This window comes from Grampus griseus (assembly GCF_964374135.1).
Source record: "Grampus griseus genome assembly, chromosome: 7".
NCBI classification, from domain to species: domain Eukaryota; kingdom Metazoa; phylum Chordata; class Mammalia; order Artiodactyla; family Delphinidae; genus Grampus; species Grampus griseus.
In genome coordinates, this window is record NC_139001.1 from 81,737,812 (window position 1) to 81,754,095 (window position 16,284).

The 16,284-nt window shown below is 35.8% G+C and overlaps 1 protein-coding gene across 2 annotated transcripts in view; it reads left to right on the forward strand.

Annotated features, from left to right (window-relative positions):
• Window positions 1-9,343: 9,343 nt before the first annotated feature.
• Window positions 9,344-16,284, forward strand: part of ORC4 (origin recognition complex subunit 4) — a 96,604-nt gene continuing 89,663 nt past the window's right edge. For both annotated transcript variants that reach the window (XM_082657953.1, XM_082657954.1), the window contains exon 1: window positions 9,344-9,477. The gene's annotated coding sequence lies outside the window, so the exon portion shown is untranslated. The remainder of the gene's footprint in view (window positions 9,478-16,284) is intronic.

A 16,284-nucleotide genomic window follows, 5' to 3' on the forward strand; every position in this document is an offset into this window, starting at 1 on the left:
GCAAGTTATTGTGTCCCCTATTCCTTTTCTGACCTGCATTCTGGGAAATAAAATTTTAGAAACATAAATGCAAAGTATATTATTTCTAATCACTTTCCTAACTTATCGGGTTATTCTGAATTTTAATCCTAGCTTTCAAACTAGTAAAAATAAGCGTCCCCATCCCCTTATCCCATTGGAAGCTTTGTCTTTACTTGAATTACTCTCTTCTGTGCCAACCTAGCATCTCTCCTCTACCTAAACTCTGATTAACTCATGTCCTCTCAGGAAGGCCACTGTGATTAACTCTACAGAATTCTAATTGCTTCTTTACTCTGCATGTTTACATACTGAGTTTGATGTTATTTTACAAAGGCTCCTGAAGTGTTTTTCAAGTACAAGTTTCAGTCACTTAAAAAAAAAAAAAAGGACTTAATCTTAAAACCTCCTGTTTTATTTTTGTCTTTATTCAAACCAGTATCTAAATATGGAAAACATCATAAAAATGTTAAGTGACTATGCCATCTGTATTCTGAATGAGCATACAATAATTTGGATCACTGATTAAAATAACAAAAGTCTATCTTAGGCCCATACATTGTATATTATCTCAGACTGAAACTAATTTACTGTCTACCACTTTAAGACTGACAGTCCCCACCACTGGTTCTCCAGTCTGTATTTTCCCAAGATAGTGAGAAATGCATTTGGCAATAAGAAGCAAAATATTTAAAAATCAGGATAGATTACATCCATTGTTCCTGCCTCAAGTGACTAGGCTTTTCACCCTGTTAGATAAGATTAGATCAGTCTAACAGACTTTATTCTGTATCAAGCTATGATGATTGTTGGCCAATACTCGATTCTCTTCAAGGTAGTCAAGAGATATATTAATGTGACAATTAGGGGCTAGGACTGCAATTTTCCTGGGTCATTCTTTTTCTGAATCCTTTAATACGTAAGTATATTTTTCCATTATAAAATTACTACATGGATATGAGCTTATTCTTAAAAAAAAAAAAAAATCCCAGTAATACTAAAGTATACAAAACAGGAAGAGTTCTTCAACCTTCCAGCATCCCACATACATACTTTCTATAAACTAAGGATACAATTTGGTACGTATTTTCCAGACCATTTCTTAATGTATTTACAAAAATATAAGGCATATATTTTACACAATTTTTAATTTTATAAATATATATGCAGATATACAAAATTATATGTATGTAAATATATATATTCTTATATGTTGTATATTAACCTGTATGTATTTTTTTTCACACAAATGGGATCATACTGTGCACATTATTTTGTGACTTGGTTTCAACTTAGCTTATCTTACAGATCCTTCCAGGTTTTTAGCCTACAAGTCAAATTTTGCATGGTTGTTGTTAGCGCTTATCTTTAGATACCACAGGTAGTCTTTCCTAACTTTCTACCCTATAATAATCCCAAAATAAAAGGATCATTACTTTCAGTGCCAAGGAAAATGAGAAATACAGCTTTTTCCACTGTAATGTTTCTTAATTAAAAGCATTTTAGCAAGTTTTCATTCAATTTAATATAATTTTTCATCGTTCCTGAAATGTTTAAATCTCCTTTAAATTTATATTTTAATAAAAAATATATGTATATACATAAAGAATATATACATTTAATAAATCAAGGTCTAAAATTAATAAAAACTAAAATTTAGTTTTATAAAAAGCAAAAGCAATATAAGATAGGAAATTTGCCTACTAATTAGAAAAATTAGACACATACACAATTCATTTTCTGACTCACTGAGGTAAACTGTACAACAGAGAAGCTGCTGAAAAAATATTTTCAGATAATTCTTAACAGCTTAAAAAATTTTAAAAACAGTTTATCAATGTACTTAAACATAGAAACCACAAACAGTATGAGCAGCAGACCAGAAAGGCAACATAAGATTAAATTAAAATATGTATTATGTGGATCTAGTCCCCTCTCATACATACAAAAATACTGTAGTAATGTGATTGCTGCTTTTGTTTTCTAATAGACAAAATATTGTTATAGTCTTCAAACTAGAAACAGGAGTCAAATCAATTGGACAGCAAACTAACACTTAACTAAGAATTTACTAATGTTAAAAAAGCTAAACTGGATCATTTTAATAAGATATGCAATAATATAAGCCGCTAGGTTTTATTATCAAAAACGATTGTTGAAGGAAATGCTATACTAATTCTAGAATGAAAAAAGCTTCATTTTTAGACTTCTATGAAGTAATTAAATGTTAATACTTCCTAAATAAGAAAAAGGAATTCATAAGGAGTGGCATGATTTAGGAAAGCCTATGGCTATACAAAATCATTGCCATTATTACTGGCGGTATTTGCATCTGGTAAGAGCTTTCTGATATATAGTGAACAGAACACTGTAGCTTTAATTGAAGTTTGAATGTTATAAACAGTTAGATGTCTGGCTCTGGCCTGCATTCTAATACCATCAGCAGAACAGAGATGGGAAGCATAAACAAACCTTTTAACTAGATTACAGTCTCTAAAATGGCCAAGAAATCCTTCAGCACAAACTCCTGTGTGACAAATGTGGAAGAAGGAAAATGATTTTAGAATAATGCTAAAAAAACAGCCTCTAAATTTCTGTCATTACTGGAACATGTAATTGATTTCCTAAATATTCTGATGTCGCTTAACATTCAGTAATGGTAAACTTTATATTTACTTTCCAAATAAATAAAAATCCTTTTTACTTTACATAGCAGCTATTTTTTAGATCAGTATATCCCAAGTAAAGAAGCTATTTGAAAATCAATACTTTCTTTTGTTGAAAGTGGAATACTTCCCTCCCCCAACACCAGTGAGCCTAGATTATTATTTTTAGATACTAGTAATATTAAGAATGTATGGATTAAGTTAATTTGTGGTAAACAGATTAGTAGACACTTCTGAACTGGGTATATAGAAAACAATAGCTTTGAATACATAGAAAAATCACAGAATTTAATTACAACTTCTCTAAGAAAAGGTTATATAGGTCAAGTGAAATAAGGACTCAAATCAGAATTACTCACAACCAACTTTGAATGAAGTATATGCTTTTCACCAGGTATGATATCATTAGTGATTTTCTTTTCTGTAATGTCTAGCTACATTAGAAGATATACCTTAATATATGTTAGGCCTGACTTGCACCTTGTCTCTCTGAAGAGTTATACTGAGTCATTCCAACTTCTAAAATCTTACATGATATAGAAATACCTCAAACAGAGATGCTTAAGAGTTAGAATCTCTACTTTTAACTGAATTACCTTTAGGTTATCTAAGGAGATTATTTAGGATCACAGACTTATTCAATCCCACCAATTATTCAGATTGGTTTAAAAATACGAAATCACATGTTATAAACATTCCTTTCTGAAGAATAATAGATGACACAGAACAGTTCTTTAGCATTTAAAAATATTTCCAAACTCTACAGGTCATAATGCTTTGGCGTAATGTTTATAGGATAATAGAGTCAATGTAAGCATACAGGATGAATTGCATTACTTAGGATGGATATGGAAGTTACTCGATTAATAAAATAGAATTTTAAAAAATTACCCTTTTCTCCTAAAAGCAAAGGATGTTAAAAATCAACTCTGATTAGCTGGATCAAAAAGTATCTTAATTCAGTAGCCGCTTTAAAGAACAACTATATAATAATTTAGGCATCTAGAGAATCCAACAAGTTGTCCATTCTTATACTAAAAAAATTTGACTTTAAGCAATACTAAAAAGAGTACATTGAACTTAATCATATATACATGATGTAATAATTATGAAAATATTGTAAGATAGAAGGTCCAGAAAGTATGTATATATACACATCAAAACATTAGGCAATATAAACTCCCCTTTATTTACAGGTTTTCCATTATCAACAGTTATATAAAAATTTTTATAGTAAATATTCACTGGGTCACAAATTGTTGGAACCTCCAAACTTCATGAAACAAGATACTAAATTTAACTCCATGCAAGACAAAGGAAGTTCAATATGTAGAAGGCCTAAATGTCATTTTTGCCATACAAAGAGAAGACTGACTTTATGTATATTTTATTTCAAGTTGCACGCTGGTCTGCATCTATGTTCCTGATAAAGGATTGGATTTTTTGGTTTGTTTTCCTGTCCTTATAAATTTTTAGAAATTTTCCATTGCTCTGTCAATAAGCTATTGGGGCCATAATTTTACTAATGTTTACCAGCATACTTACTGACTGATAAAAACTCTTTATTGTGACTGTTTTTAATTAGAAAGTGTCATGAATTTACTATGATGGAATATTTTGCTGCCACATGAAAAATTCCTTTTTTGTCAGTAACAGGTTTCTTCATTTATAACATGGGGACAATGTTACAAAGTTAACAAGATCACTGTAAGGGCTGACTGAGATTGATAATATTTATCACAGTGCTAGGCACTCATAATAATCGGTAAGTATAATTATTACTAATATAGAAAGTTAAGAATGAATGTAACAGAGATCAGAATTGACTGACCCTCAGAAGTCTATATACCTTCACAAGATAATGTACCAGCAGGGGATCCCCTCCTTTTTAAAAATTGTGAATCTATATTATTCTAAGAGGTATATAAGAGCAAAGGAAATTCAGGAAATCTCTTTCTCTCTAGTATACTTTTAAATTTACTGATGAAAACTTTTTAAACATGCATTTTTCCACCTAACAGTATCCATTTAGTTAATAAAATTTATTTAGGCAGAGACATCAAATAAAGATATGACCAATTTGCCTGTGGAATACAATTAAGGATATGTCTTCACATTAAATTGTAAGGACTTGTAGGCATTGTTTCTCAGATGCCTAGCAGAGTGCCTGACATACAGTAGATGCTCAATAAATGTTTAATGAATAATTAAGTACAATCTGTTCTGCACATACATTCAAAATACAGACAAGTTTGCAAAAGTACATAAGCTGGACATAGGCCTTCTGGCTGACCTCCTGGGGTCCCACTGATGACTAGCAATAAATGTTCATATCCATAGAAAACTGGAAAGTTGATAATTGTCTGGGTAAGGACCGAAAAAGCAAAGTCAGGGAAACATGTCACCTAAGTATCAGTTGCTTTATAGAGATAGTAAAAACAGCCTAATCATTCCAGTAACCTATTGTACCAGTTACTCAATGAAATAAAATTTAAATGTATCCTGAACATTTGCTAGTACATTCTTAATTGGAGTTTTTTTATCATCTCTTATTTAAAATAAATCACTTTTGTCAAATTGCATCCTGTACAGAATATGTTTTCACTTTTTATGAGTACTATTTGTTAACAGGATTTAAATTGGCTATTAGAAAAAGTGAGAACCACAGTTAAGATAAAGAAAAAAAATATTCGTGGTAGTGAATAAATTGTAGCAGGAAGGAAAGGAAAATGGAAGAAATTCTACATCTGAGAGTCAAGAAATTCAAATATGCCTAACTCTAATAACAATTATACAAACAAGCAGTAGGGCCTACTGTGTACCGGACACTGTGCTGTAAGGTATATAAATATTAACAAGAAAAAAATCTTTAGTCTTACTTAAGCAGTTCATAAAGCATGAATCACAAGTAAACATTTATAATACAATACGCATTCTTTATATATATATACATATATATCCTTAATACAAGAGTAAGAAGTGTATTCATTGATTAATTGGAAGTGCGGGGGAAAAATAAGCATCAGGGAAAGCTGAAATAATTCTCAAAATAGTAATAATCCAAGATGAGGGAAATCAGTATCTCCTAAAAAAATCAACAACAAATTACTGAATTATAAATGGACAAAATTATGGCTTTAGAGCTATTTGCCTTAATATTCTTAGTATACGCCCCCATATAAAACCCTTAAGTGCCATACACATAACTGTGCACAAGTTTCATTCCTGACAAAAGAATATGAGGTAGTGTAGCACAGTGAATGTCAAGAAACCAGAGTTCTCTGGTCCATGTGCATCCACTTACAGGCCTTGGAACTATGCACAAGTTCCTCAAACTCTCTGAACTTCAGCAATATGGAAAATGAAGAGTTGGATAAAGTGACCTCCAAGATATCACCAAGTTGAAAATTACAATTCTAAAATATATCTTAATACTTAAAAAATAAGCCATAATGAAAATAAACAGACTCCTAAAGGTAAGTCATTATCCAACTTAGAGGAGGTCTGGAATCTTCAAACCATATAGGGTTACCCTGGGGGGTGGTGGATAAGAAATGTTTTCAAAGGAAAACAGAAAGGAAGTAAAGGTATTATAATCAAGCTGTAAATTTTCACTCAGCTGCCTACTAGGAAATTACCACCCCAGTTACCTACACAATTCGCTTTACTTAAGTGATTTCTTCACTAAGTTCTACTTTCCATCTTTTATGTTAAGGTTCCTGAGGTATTAAGGTGAGGACAAGAAATCCTAGGTGGACCTGGAATAGTATTATTGGGAGACAAACTTGAACTTGGCACAGATTTCTCCTTAAGTGCACCAATTACACCTCAGAGAAAGGTAAGAAATTGTTCAAATTTATAACAGAAAGGAGGGAAATAGGACCATGTTGTTTACTGCTACACAGCTTTTTTTCCCCCGGGTGTAAATGTCTACTTTTGCACACAGTTGGTAATTAAAATTTTACAGAACAAGTTTCTACATACGCAATGCTTTTCTGTCAGTAAAATGTAAGTATATGGTGTTTTGGCTTTACCGTCAAGAAAACAAAAAATTAAAAGTATTATCATGTCTTTCTAATATTTATGTCAAATATCCTTCTAGATTTATTTTTCTTCAATCCTTTCTAGTTGATCAAATTGCTGTTTTCACATTGCCAGTCTGATCACAAAATTGCTACTTTACAGCAGAATATTTTTTGCTGACATAAATTATGGGATCAGAGATACCAATGCAGTTTCAAAAAAGGGTGTGTGTGTGTGTGTGTGTGTGTGTGTGTGTGAGAGAGAGAGAGAGAGAGAGAGAGTGAGAGGGAATGTGTGTGTGTGAATGTGTGCATCCATCTTTAAGGAAAGGATAAAGAAATGTACATATGAAACAAAATTCCACTTTGCAATGTAAGCCCTAGTAAAAGGCCTACATCAGAAATATACTTTCTAGCATTTCTGAAATCAAATACAGTACTGAATTTGAAAACCATTCACTAAGAACATACCAAGTAAAAATGAAGAATACTTTTATCAAGACTGTTACTCTATAAAACTAAATTTAGATTTATCTTTCAATTAATATCTCACTACAATGCATATTCTAACTACAACATCATGATTTCTTTGACTCATGAAAACATATTTTAGAAATTTGTCTCCTTTCACATATAGTGAGCAGTTTGGTTCAGTACCCCCAAGAGATAAAAAACTCATCTCAATTTACAACAGTAAATAAATAATTCAGTTAAAACTGAAAGTGGTACCAATCCAGCAAACTATTGATGGAGAGGTTTGGCCTTCCATGAAGCCAGAACAACATAAAAGTTTTCAATGGGGATTACTTGTTCAGACAAGTTACAAAGATTAGAAAAATACCCAGATTAATTATGAAACAGATAATATTTTCATCTTATGTAAAATAAATACCAGGAACGTATATAGGGAGAAACAATACCAGTGATATTAAAACTTTAAGCATTTTAAGCTTTGAACTTTATATGCTGATATATGAAACAAACATTTAACAAAAAAAGCAATAATACAAGTCAAAACCTAACCAAAGGCCTCTATCAACCAAAAATTTGAAATTTTCTATGCAAGTCAGACAAAACGAAAAAAAGGAAAATTAAACCCAGAAAGCAAAAACCAATCAAGTCTGTTCCAACACTGAAGTCAATATCCAAATCACACAGAACCAAAACGGGTAAAACACTCAGGTCTACAAATGGATAAGCAGTTCCGATACAATCCAGATCCCGACATTTTCCCACTCAGAAACAAATGCAGTGGAGCTTTTCCTAGGGAAAAAGGAAAAAAGCTCTCCAAATGCTTTTTTTAAAGTGACATCTAGAAAGTGTGCCTCTTTCTGTCTCTTTCCCTGGCGCCTCATTGGAGGAAGGAGGGGGTTGTTTTTGTATTCTCCCCCACTGGAGCAAGACACAATCAGATGTTAGCTAGAGGAGAGAAACCACTTTTGACAACAGCAAATAAAAATAAAAAGTGCCCTTCCTACTCTGACAGGATGGGCACCCACCTCACACACCCCTCCCCACTCCAGCCCCTCCTTCACTGCCCCCCCAGCACCACCCCCTCCTCACCCCGGAGCTCCACTGCGTATGTGGTTTGGTGCTACTGTTGCCCCGGAGTTAAAGTCAGAGCCAGAGGAAGGCAATGAAGCCCCCACAGACACACTTACCTTTCCTGCCCCCCACTTTTGAGTGCCTTCCCTGGAGCTGTGGAGGATGACACAAAGGGTAATAAAGGGGGGGGAGTGGAGGAGGAGGAGGAGGCGAAGGAGGAGGAGAGCTGGGGAAGTGGCTGCTCCCGGGTGTAGTGAGATGTCTCCAGCCAGGGCCAAGCAGCAGCAGCAGTAGCAGCAGCAGCAGCAGCAGCAGCAGCAGCAGCAGCAGCAGTAGCAGCAGCAGCAGCAGCAGCAGAGAAGGGTCTGTGTTGCTAAGAGGCTTTTGGTCTCTTTCTCTCCTTTCACGGCCAAAGAGGAGGAGGATGGAGGGGGCTCGGGAGGGAGGCTAGTGGAGGGGTGAGGGGGTAGGAGTCGTGGATGGGGGATTTTTGAAGAAGAAGAAACTCCTTCTCCTTCTCTCTCAGGCTCAATCCCCCTCTCAGGTCTCAGGGCTGGAGGGTGGGGGAAGGAACTCAGCCGCCTTCCCCCCACCCCCCTCAATTCAAGGTTGAAGTGGGGTAAAATTAGTGTCCTGTCCCTTTAAAAATAGAAATAAAAGGTGCCCCCCCTCTGCCACTGCCTCTCTCTTCATCATCAGCTGCTGCTGCTGCTGGGGTCTCTCTGCTTGGGGGGGGGAGGGGGGGTTCGGGTAGAAGAGACGGGAGGCACTCACTGCGCATGTCTCTCTCTGACGGGAGGCTGGTTGGTTGAAGGCAGGAGGAGGGGGAGGGGAGGAAATGAGATGGTTTCCCAGAAGGCTCCGAGGCGATCGCGACCCGGAAGACATTGTAGCGGGGTGGGGGGTGGGGGGTAGAGAGGCGGGGGCGGGGAGTAGGAGGAAGTCGCTACTCTTTAACACCCCCAGTCCCCTCCCCCACTCCTAAGGGAAAGTGGAGAAACGGAAGTGGGCGTGGACGGAGGCGAAAGGAGGTCACGTGTTCGTGAGGGAGGGGGGGCGGGATGGGAGAGGCGGTGCCTGCGCAGGGCATGCCGGGAGTCTTGGTGTAACGTTGGCAGCAGCAGGTGAAGCGGAATAGAGAACGCGGCGAGAGGAGCAAGTGAAGGGATTCCTGCTGTCTCCAGAATCCTGCTCTGCCCTGATAAGGGCAGGCTTTTCCGTGAGAGGTAACATGGCGTAGGCAGGCCTCAGAACGAAAGCCGTGGGCGCCAGTGGCGAAAGGCGAATCGAAAAGGGGAGGACGGAAGGGTGTGGAGACTGGGAATGCGGGAAGGGGGGCAGGCTTGTCTAGGCCTGGCAGGCCAGAAACTAGGCGGGCTCCTTCCGTCTCGTGGCTTCCCTGTGAGCCAGCCGGCGACGAATGCTTGACGAGCGTCTGGCGTCCTGATGAGAGTAGATCTGTGGCAGGTGGTGACTACACCCCGGTGATGGTGAGGAATGTGATGGTCCAGGTGTAAGAGAGGAATGGGATCTCAGGAGCCTCATTAGATGACTCTGGTGACTGCTTCTTCAGCCCAGAGCGGGGCACCTGTCCAGGGAGAGAGACAAGCTGTGTGAATTTTGACAACTTCTGGCATTAGACGCAGTGTTTATATGGGGTGTGAGGACCAGCAGCCCTTACTTGGCTGACCTCCCTGGAATTCTGGAGAGGCTTTGGGGAGGGAGCAAGCTGGGAGTTCTTCAGTGGAACTTCTCTCCTTGTCTTGCCTTGGTGCCGCAACACAACGCCTGTGGCTGTTCTCAGAAGGGCATGTGAGATTGTGTAACCCTTGATAGTGTGTGTCATGGTTGAGAGAGAAGGGACATCATCGAAGTTTCCCTTTCTGTAGTGTAGATAACAGATTTTTTAAAAAGGTATTTTAAGTGTCTTTGGTTATTAGCCTCGGATTTAGAGCCTTTGGTTTCTCAACTAGATGCTACTATTTTTGCTGGAAATAGTTTCCCTCATGTTAATTAAGAATATTTAAGAAAGGATTCATGGATTTTCATTAATAAAGTTTTTTTTTAGTAAAGTACACTGTTTCTTTTTCACATTCAGTCCATATAATCATAACTAAAACCATTCTAGTCTTTCAATTATCTTCCTTTGTAAAGGTGCTTTGAAAGATTATGACCCATATATAGTTTCTTCTAAGACCGAGAATCTGAAATTCCTCATGTTTATTGTGTTGATATTATTTAATTCTGTAGTGGTTCCTTTAGGGTACTCAATTAAAGTTCCTACTTATTTCTCTTGTGTGTTTTGACAGTGGATTCTATCTATGCATCATTGACTAGTGCTTTTACCACTTTCAGTGTGTGCAGTAATGTTGTCAAATGGAATAAAAACTAGACTCCTGTGCCTTAATGTTTTGTCTATATTGGAACCAAATGTTTGCCACTTTAGAACAGAAAAAAATTATAGCAGAGCCATAAAAGTGCCTTAGATAACAATTTTTAAATCTTTTTTATGGCAAAATACTAAATGTGCAAAAAAGTGTACAGATCATAGATATGCAGTATAATGAATAGAAATAAAGTGAACAAAATGTGCAAAAATGCACAAATCGTAGATGTACAGTATAATGAATAATTATAAAGTGAACACTGTAATCACCACCAAAGTGAAGAATTAGAACATTGCTGGCACCCTCTCCCCACCCCCCATTCATTCTTATTCATTCCTCTCTCCTCACCACACCCAAAGGTTAATTGGGATTGTCTGGATTTTTATGGTAATGATTTCCTACTTTTATTTCAAGTATTTTTTACCCACCTTTGTCAGCATTCCTAAACAATATACATTAATTTTGCCTGTTTTCTACCTATATGTAATTGAATTATGTTATGTATAGTTTTTCTCCCATGTTGAAATTTTTAATCCTGTTAACAGCTTTAGTTCACATATTTTCATTGTTGTATAGTAATGTTTATAGTATAGTAAGTGTAGTAAGTCTTTTTATGAATAAACCACAATTAATTTAACTAGTGTAGTATTGTGGACATTTGGATTGTGTCCAGTTTTTAGTGCTTAGAAATAATGCTTCTGTGAATTTTCTTACACATGCATTTCATGTACATAGCATGCATTTCTGTAGAGTGTGGATTATGCCAAACTTTCCAAAGCGAATATATAAATTTAGACTCCCACCAACAATGTATGATAAATCCTTTTTTCTACAGTTTTCATAACAATTGATATTTTTTGTTTTTGCCGACCTGATGAAGGTAGCTTTAGGTTATTGTTTTAATTTGCAGATCCTGGTTATTAATGGGGGTGAGCATTTTTTTCAAAAATTTATTGGGTATTTTAGAGGCAAATGTTGTGAGGCATTATGTTCCTGTAAATGGTTTTACTGTACCCTGTTAGTTTGACTGGATGTAGAATTCTAAATTGGTAATGTTTCTCTTCAGATTTGAGAAGGAACTCGTAGTGTTTGATATAAAGTTTGAAGCCATTCTTACTTTTAACACTGCACTTTACTTCTCCCCTATGGAAGCATCTACAACCTTTTTGTCTGAAACTCATAGAATCTTCTCTTTGTTTTACTCAGTGTTCTGAAATGTCACAGTAATGTGAGTTGACTTATGAGTCTATAGAAATCTACTTTGCTGTGCATTTCATGTATTCTTTCAATTTGACAACCTGTATGCCTCAACTCTGAGAAAGTTTCTGATACATTTTCTGTAATTTCCTTGCCTCTGTGTTTTTTGTAACTGCAATTAGATATTGTACTCCTGGACCTGTTTCTTTTCTCCCATTTTTCATCTTTTTCCAGTCTTTTGCTTTTCACTTTCCGGGAAATTTACTTGATTTTTCAAGCCTTGAAACTTCCGTTTCTCTTATCATATTTTTAATTTTGAATACCTTTTTTTGATCTTTGTATTTTTTTCCAAAGCATTCTGGTATTTTTTTTCTTTTTATGGATTTAAAGTTTTGTTTTGAGGTTTATTTCTCCCTGCGTGCTCTGTGTTTTCTAAGTTATTCTTTCTGTTGGTATATTTTAGTCTCATTTTAGAGGCTTTCCTCAGCTCTGTTGTGATCCTTGATTCTGTGTTCAAATTTATGTAAGGGGCATTGGAAACCTATTTCATGTCTCTCTTAACTTAGCTAGGGTTTGCTAGCTATTGATGGTTCTCACTGTGGAAAGATTTGGCTGGGACATATTTTGGGGGGAAAACCCTGATATCAATTTCTTTAGGTATTTGGAAGCTTTTTCTCTTGGGCCAGTAAGAGTCCAACAAGAAGGATTTTCCAGTCGTCTGCCTATAAGTCAGTGGTTCTCAGCTGTGGCAATAAGATCTCCCCAGGGGTCATTTGGCAATGCCTAAGAGACACATTTGATTATTAAGAATGGGTTCCTACTGAAAACAGGTGGGTAGATGCTGCAGGTGCTGTTGAAAATCCTACGATGCACAGGGCAGCCACCCACAACAGTTATCCAGTTCAAAATGTCAGTACTGCCTATCATGAGAAATCCTGCTCCAGGGTATAAGCCTGATTTCCAGTGCTCTGAGAACCAGGTGAAAGCAGAGCTCAGGAATCTCAACATTCTCTCTCTCTCTCTCTCTCTCTCTCTCTCTCTCTCTCTCTCTCTCTCTCTCTCCCCCTCCCTCTCTCTCTCTCTCTCTCTCTATATATATATATATATATTTATTTTTATATTTATATATATTTATTTATTTATATTTATTTATATATAGATAGATATTCCTGCCCTAGGCAGGAATAAGCAAATATTATTTCCATATGACAAGTCTTTAGCTATTATTTGAAATGCTTTCTTTGTAGTGAAACTATAGTCACAAAACATCAGCAGAGGACTGTGTATCTGAATATATCTTTGTGGGGTTGTGTTATTTTTAACCACAAGTTGGCCACGAATTGTTTAAAGAAATTGAAAATATTTTTGCATTGAATGGTTTAGGAATGGACACATAATAGTCTACTAATTCTGTTTTGGGGGATGTGTTTCTGCTGTTAAAATCTAAAATGTTCCTCAAACAATCCTTTATTCACCTTAGGTCTGTGGTTTCTAGTGGAGGTGGGACGGCCTCCTACGGGGTGTTTGTGGGGCATTTCTGGTCCCAAGGACGGCAGCCAGTCCCAGAGAGGGCAGGGGCCAGGATAGACTGCCTGCAGTGCTTGGGGTGGTCCAGCATGAGGAAGAATGGCTCTGTGCCGCCACGTGCCTTTCCCACGTCTCCCAGGATGTTTACATGGGTTAAAAAAAAAAAAGAACATTATGATTTGAGCCTAGTACTCCATTTTTAAAATAAACACATAGTATTTTTGCAGGGTTTTAACATACACTGAAATTTTCCACAAATGCAATTACTGAGTAATTTGAGGGAAAGTAGTACTTTGTTTTGTTGGGAACTTTACCAAGAGCTGTTCATCATTTTGGCAACGCCCTTATGATATCTGAGCTGCTGGTAGGGCACGCCTGTATCCGTCCTCGTTTGTAGCCATGGCATGCAAATATATAACAGAGGGAATTGGGGATTCATTATAGACCCGCTTTGTGTTCTGATGGAGTGGCATAGAGGTTCTGTTTAATTTTAACCATTTTAGCACTGCAGGTCTTTTGGAGATGGCTTTGTCAATGAATTCTAGCCGAAATTAAAATACTGCTTATTAAGTGACCTTGATGTTCTGTGTTCATCTTATTTGAACAGAATTGGCTGATGAGTCTGGATAGCTTTGTATATTTTACTAATGCTTTAATGGGAAAATAAAATGTGAGTTGACCATTATAAACTAGGAGGTAGATGAAGTATGGAACAGACAGTTGTTCCCCATCCTTTTATTTCAATTTGTTTCCCCCTTTTCAGTCCCAATCTGCCTTAAATGCTTATCTTCAAGCAAGCATTTGTTGGGGTTGTTAGTTTTTCCTAATTTTTTTCTCCTTAATCTCACATTCTTCTCTTTCTCCCTCCTCACCTCCATAAAAACACAACAAAATCTTAGTCTTTTATATTTTATACTGCTTCCTTGATTAATATTGGAATTGAAATTTAGTATGACATTTTGACTGAAAGGTTGAAGTCAGACTTGGCAAGATTAAAATTCTAAGTGTGTTAGCTTTTCTTTTGGCACACATATGCACATTTTCACATTTCCTTAGGGCTTTCATCTTTCTGCAATTTAAAAAATATACATATTTTTATGTAGATGACCCAGAAATGTCAATTTATATTGTTCTCAACACAATCATTTCTAGTCTGGTATATGTCTGGGTCAACTTACTTTATAATGAGTAAATACCAAAAATATTTTCTCTAAAAGTTGGGTGGTTTGTATCATGTCCAGTTGTGTTATAGCACCACTCTGATGCAATGTCTCATGGGCCTAATATATTTAAAATTTTATGTTGAAATAAGTTTTATATATGTGACATACATTTTAAAAGTTTTTTATTGTCACAGTTAGCACTGATTATTCTGTACACTCAAATTATAAGATACATTATTTAATTTAAATACACAAGATAATTATTTTGTAAGTTACCAAAAAGTAATATACATTCAGTGTAAAAATGATCAGAAAAAATGAAAATTACCTATAATCCCTACACCTATAAATCTGTTAAGATGTTGATATATGTAATTTTAGTGTTTTTTACCTATGTTTCTGTACATTTATTAACAAAGCTGGATCATAAAATTTTGTTGTATTCTTTTAAAAGAAATAACATGTAGCTAGCATCTTTCCAATGTATTAAGTACTTGTATAAAATAATATGATGCTTATTTGCTTTATATTGCAGATATCTGCCAGCCTCTGTGAGCTATGTTCCTGAATAATGCCATGATCAGTGTTGACAAGAGAAAATAAAATATAAAAAGTTTTCTCATTCCCTATATAAATGTTCTTAAAGCATCTGATTTCTTTAAAAACAACAACAAACAGATGAATTAATTTTAAAGTAGCTTTAAAGTAGCTAACATTCCCCTTGAATTACCGTCCATTGTTTTACAAATATTTCTGTAGGGTCACAATCTGCTAAAGCAGATTTTGCCCATACATTTTATTTTTTTACTTCATTTTATAGATTGTCTGTCTTACTGACTTGAACTGATTATCTTTTGTGCTTACATTTCATTTTCACAAATCTTCTATAAGCTTGTATTCCTACCTGGTGTTTTCACAAATTGTGCCTTTGATTGTGCCTTTTTTTTTTTCTTTGTAATTTTTTAATGGATGTGAGGTTTTTTCCATTTGTTTGTTTTCCAGAAAAATTGAATGTATAGTACAATGAATTGCTATATATCCACACTCACCCAGTTCCTCTTACTATTAACCTAGTTTCCCTTATTAACATTTTGCCTTAGTGTGGTACATTTGTTGCAATTGATGAACCAGTATTGATGCATTATTTTAATCAAAGTGTATAGTTTACATTAAGGTTCACTCTTTGAATTGAACATTATGGGTTTTGACAAATGTATAATGACATATATCCACAATGACAGCATCATACAGAATAGTTTAACTGCTCCAAAGTCCCCTATGCTCTATGCTCCCATGCATGCCTTGAACTCTTGGCAATCACTGATTTTTCATTATCTCCATAGTTTTGCTTTTTCCAAATTGTCATATGGTTAGAATCATACAGTGTGTGCCCCTTTCAGATTTGCTTTTTCCCTTAGCAATATGCCTGTAAGTTTCCTCCATTTCTCTTCATGGCCTGATAGCTCATTTCTTTTTAGCGCTGAATATTTCATCTTATGGATGTATCACAGTTTGTTTATCCATATACCTAATGAAGGGCACCTTGGTTGCTTCGAAGTTTTGGCAATTATGAATGAAGTTGTCATAAACATTCAGATGCAGGTCTTTGTGTGGACGTAAGTCTTCAGTTCACTTGGGTAAATACCAAGGTGCATGATTGCTGGATTATGTGTAAGAGTACATTTAGTTTTGTAAGAAACTGCTCACCTGTCTACCAAAGTCCATATACTTACCATTTTGCACTCCAGTCAGCAATAAA